This window comes from Austrofundulus limnaeus, unplaced genomic scaffold (genome assembly GCF_001266775.1).
Source record: "Austrofundulus limnaeus strain Quisiro unplaced genomic scaffold, Austrofundulus_limnaeus-1.0 Scaffold351, whole genome shotgun sequence".
NCBI lineage: Eukaryota > Metazoa > Chordata > Actinopteri > Cyprinodontiformes > Rivulidae > Austrofundulus > Austrofundulus limnaeus.
The window spans coordinates 465,585-470,976 of record NW_013952753.1 but is presented as its reverse complement, the minus strand read 5'-3'; the positions used below and the strand labels follow the sequence as shown (position 1 = coordinate 470,976).

General features: G+C 36.6%; 1 long non-coding RNA gene across 4 annotated transcripts in view; it reads left to right on the top strand.

Moving 5' to 3' along the window:
- Positions 1–5,392, top strand: part of LOC106527939 (uncharacterized) — a 97,888-nt gene that overhangs the window by 19,403 nt on the left and 73,093 nt on the right. The gene's annotated exons all lie outside the window — the stretch shown is intronic.

Here is a 5,392-nt window from a genome sequence, read left to right as displayed (position 1 = left end):
GCCATGTGATTGGGTGATTAGAAATTAAGTGTTAACGAGCAGTTGGACAGGTGTACCTAATAAAGTGGCCGGTGAGTGTATATGTTTGTAAAATATTAGCATTGCATACTTTGTTCTGTACAAAGTTGAATGCTGACAACAGAATCACACAAAAATCGTCAATGATAATCAAATGAATTAACTAATGGAGGCCTAGATTTGGAGTCACATACAAAAGTGGAAAAACACACTACAGGCTGATCCAACTTTGATGTAATGTCCTTCAAACAAGTCAAAATGAGGCTCAGTATTGTGGATGGCCTCCACGTGCCTGGATAACCTTCCTACAATGCCTGGGCATGCTCCTGATGAGGTGGTGGATGGTCTCCTGAGAGATCTCCTCCCAGACCTGGACTAAAGCATCCTCCAACTCCTGAATAGTCTGTGTTGCGACGTGACATTGGTGGATGGAGTGAGACATGATGTCCCAGACGTGCTCAATCAGATTCAGGTCTGGGGAAGGGGCGGGCCAGTCCACAGCTTCAATGCCTTCATCTTGCAGGAACTGCTGACACTCGAGCTACATGATTTCTAGCATTGTCCTGCATTAGGAGGAACCCAGAGCCAACCGCACCAGCATAAGGTCCCACAAGGTGTCTGAGGATCTCATCTCGGTACCTAATGACAGTCATGCTACCTCTGGAGAGCACATGGAGGGCTGTGCGACGCTCCAAAGAAATGCCACCCCACACCATCACTGACCCACTGCCAAAGAAGTCATGCTGAAGAATGTTGCAGGCAGCAGATTGCTCTCCATGGCATCTCCAGACTCTGTCACATCTGTCACGTGCTCAGAGTGAACCTGCTTTCATCTGTGAAGAGCACAAGGTGCCAGTGGCAAATTTGCCAATCCTGGTGTTGTGATGTTGGGCTGCGAGCACAACCCCCATCTGTGGGCATCGAGCCCTCATACCGTCCTCGTGGAGACGGTTTCTAACCGTTTGTGCAGACACATGCACATTTGTGGCCTGCTGGATGTCATTTTGCAGGGCCCTGGCAGTGCTCCTCCTGTTCCTTCTTGCACAAAGGAGGAGGTAGCGGTCCTGCTGCTGGATTGTTGCCTGCCTACGGACTCCTCCACGTCTCCTGGTGTACTGGCCAGTCAGCACCTCCAGCCTCTGGACACTACGCTGAGAGACACAGCAAACCTTCTTGCCACAGCTCACATTGATGTGCCATCCTGGATGAGCTGCACTACCTGAGCCACTTGTGTAGGATGTAGAGTCCGTCTCACGCTACCACGAGTGTGAAAGCACCACCAACATTCAAAAGTGACCAAAACATCAGCCAGAAAGCACAAGTACTGAGAAGTACTTGTGTACACACTCCTTTATTGAGTGTGTCTTGGTAATTGCCAATAATTTCCACCTGTTGTCTTTTCCATTTAGACAACAGCATGTGAAATTGATTGTCAATCAGTGTTGCTTCCTAAGTGGACCGTTTGATTTCACAGAAGTTTGATATAATTGGAGTTATATTGTGTTGTTTGTGTTCCCTTTATTTTTTTGAGCAGTGTGGTTGCAAACTCTTGACAATATGTTTGAATGCTGTGACGCGACGGCAGTCTTTGACTCAAGGCTGCACACGCACCCGTTGTCAGTTAGACAGCACGACCCGCCCTACACCAATCTGATTGGGTAAAACTTTGACTGTGGTTCTCTCTATGGGTTGAAAGAACTGTCCATTTAAAATTCAGAAGGTTCTTTTTCTTCTTTCATTTTTACAAATGACAGGTCACCCGTCACGAAGGAGAACTTTACAACCAGGAGGCAGGATCTGGTTGTCCGAACCTAAACAATGGTTTTGCCGACACCTGACCTCTGAGCTAGAACATTATGTGCCCCCACTGTGATCTCTAGTGCCCCCCTGGGGGGAGGGGGGGGGGGTTCAGGTTGGGAACCACTGCTATAGACAAACCCAATCCTCTTTCATTTCTGTGCAGACATTGTGCTGGCTTTTTTCTACATATTTAAAATAAACATTTTTTGCCACAGTACAAAGAAAAGCACGGGTGAAAAATTATTAGACAGTGATCATGATGTAGACTTTTCTCAGGAAAGGCAAAATTATAACTATCATTCTTGAAGTTGAACAGTATTTGTCACGTGACCATGTTGAGGCTGACATAATGATATGGGGGGAAAATAGGAAAAAAATGTGAAAAGTTGCTGTAAAGGACCACACTTTTCACATCAAAACATCCAGAGAGAAAATATATTATTTTTTCTGACAGCAAAAGCGAGAAGGGAGGAATAAGAGATGTGTTGTGTCATTCTGCCCTCTGCGGACCTCTCTACTGCTCCTCATAACAAAAAATTGCTTTGTTGTTTTGATTCAAAACACACTAAACCTGGCTAAAATGCAGACTAACCACTCTAAACTACACCTTATCAATAAAATTCAAATGTGCGTTTAGAGCGCATCCACCATAGACTTTGCATGTAAATCTGATGCTCCTGACGCTGAAATTGCATTCAGTGTGAACGCAGAATTACAGTCTGCTGGTTAAATTTAATATTCTCACAAAATTAATGTATACCTATAATGTGAATCTAAGCATTAAAGTCAAGTAATTGTTACATTAAGTTTATTAGTAGTTCTTAACATGTTAGAGTGCTTTTACTTACTTTTTCTCTTCAAACTTACATCTGTCCTACAATTACTGGCAAATATTCAAATAAATTAGGCGATGACATCATTTAGTGACTTTTATTGGATTTTAGAACAACCAATAAAGGCCTACAAAAGAGTTGGCAACAGTGGCCAGCTGCTCGAAATCTCACTCCAGGCTCAAATTAAAACTTGAGCCCTGATAAACAGGTAAATAATTTGATGAGGCACTTGTTGGATTGTAGGCTTTCATCTTTTTAGACATTCTATTTTAAAATAGAAATGAAACAACTCAGATTTAATTTTGGTTTTCACTATCAAATGAACATTACCTTGATCATCACTTTTTTGTCCATTTTTATTCTGGTTACTGTTGATATCATCAGTTAACATTTTGACCTCGCTGTTTTTAAAGATTCCTTGTAAAGTTTATTAAATGTAATACAATATGCCAAATAAGCCACAAAAACTTATTTTACTATGTTTAAATATATTTGTATTTTTCCTAAAATTTGAAACCTTGACTTTAAAACAAAACAATATAATAAAAAAATACTTCACAAAACACAAAGAAAAAAATAATACTACATGTTTCAAAAACAACTTAATTTTGATGACAAAAAGGACAGGGGCTACTTAACTTGTTTGTTGTTAAACTCTGTTTATTCCAACAAATTGATGTCATTTCCTGTTGTGTGTGGTTTAATTTCCTTTAGTTGCTGTTATTATTTGATGAGTCTCTGCCCAACACAAGCCACACGTGTGCAGAATGTGAACTGCACGTATCAAATCATACCTGTCTTTAAATTTTATAGAAATATAACACTTAGATATGTCATACTTGTTTCCCAATTTCTATTAAGGATGTGATTAAATAAATCCTTTAACTTTTTATCATGTTTTGTAATTTCAGTATAATTTCCACATACTGTGAGTACAAAAAGACATTAACTCTGTCAATCATAGCTGCAGTCATTTAGGTGGAAGTGCAGCACAATTTATTTAAATAGAATAAAATAAACTCATTCAGTTTACCCATTTGTTTAAAAAATAAATTAGTACTGAATAAATTGAATTTTGGTCAAGTAAAGTTGGACATTGCTTAGATACAAACAAAATATCTATGCAATATAAATGTATAAAAATTAAATCAAAGTTAGTCAATAAAAAAGGAATTTCAAAAGATTCATACAATTTTAAGGCTATCAATCCAATAATTTGTGCCTAAATGTTCTTGTGATACTAAAGACAGCAGCAGTAACAGTAAATATGACAAACAAAACATTTCTGATTCCCATCAAACAGGAGAATTCTGATTATGTTTGAACTGAGCCAACTTTGTACATCCATGTGAACAACACAACATGTTTGTTTAATAGTGACCAACAATGGAAAGCAATCAGACGTGAGTCATTCACTTCGGTTAATAACAATCCCTCCAAAGCAAAGTGTGCACAAGGCTGAGGGGGTTTACCTACTTTGGGTGGACTTGATCGGAATCAGAGCAAGAAGGACGTCATGTTTGGTAAATACCAGCTCATTTACTCAGTTCATTTTTCCTTTTATTATTGTGTACAACAAAACCTCTTGTTTGCATGAAGTCTACAGGAATACAAGCACAGTGTTGTTTGTTTCTGTAAAATAGTTGTGTTTTGTTCATGTGGTCATAATATGTAATGCATGACCGTATTCTGTAAAATGTGTTTGTCTTTTGTCTTTTTTGTGTTTATGAAAATACAAATAGAAGGGTGCTTGTTTAATCTTTGATTTATTTTTCAAGGCTTTTACTAATTTTGTCATGTTTGTGAAATAATAGAGTTTTGTTTTTTGCTGTTTTGTTGTTTGTTTGTGTACTTTGTTTTGTAAAGTGGTCTACAGTTTTAGGAAATAAAATTTGAATTTTGAGTTGCTTTTTATATTTTTTTGTTTTTATAAACATGGATATGTTTATCATGTTTGTAGTTTTTCTTTTTTTATGAAATGGGATTATGTTTAGTGAAATCTACCATTTATAAAGGGCAAGAGTTGTTTCTGTGAAATGCGGCAGTTTTCTGTTTGTCGTCATTTGTGGGAAAAACCTGTTTACTGCTGGTTTTATAGTCAGTGAAATATGGGCATGTTTAATATATTTTAAGATAACTGTATTTTATGAATCAGGACTGGCTTTACGTGTGCTTTTTTTCTTGTCAAACTTTATTAAATGTACTTGCGTTTTATAAATGTCAGTGTTATTTTCAATTTATTTAGAACCATTATTTTAAAATGAATGACAAAAAAAAAACATTTGAGGAAATTTTTTTAAAACAAATTTTAAACAATTTTTAAATGCATTATAATGGGCATAAAAAAAGGTACCATACCATAAAATGTATTGCGAACATTAGTGAAATCCACTTGTGTTGTCTCTGTTTTTCTGAAATTTATTAAAAAACTAATAAACCTTTTTTACAAGTTGTTTCTCAAACCATAGCTGTGGAAATCATGGTCGTATTTTGTGAAATGCTGTTTTTTTTTTTTTTTTGTAAAAAAAAGTTTTACTTGTAAAATGTGTTTTTCTTGTGCTTTTATTTCAACCTGATATGATTGCCTTTCTTAAACATGTTTTCTTCTTTTGTTTTCTGATCATTTTTATTTTGTAAACTGTATTTATAAGCTAAGTTTTTTTCTCAACTTAATCAATCAAAAATATTCCATCCAAAAATGTAATATTTCTAAAAAAACAAACACACGTATATATATACAC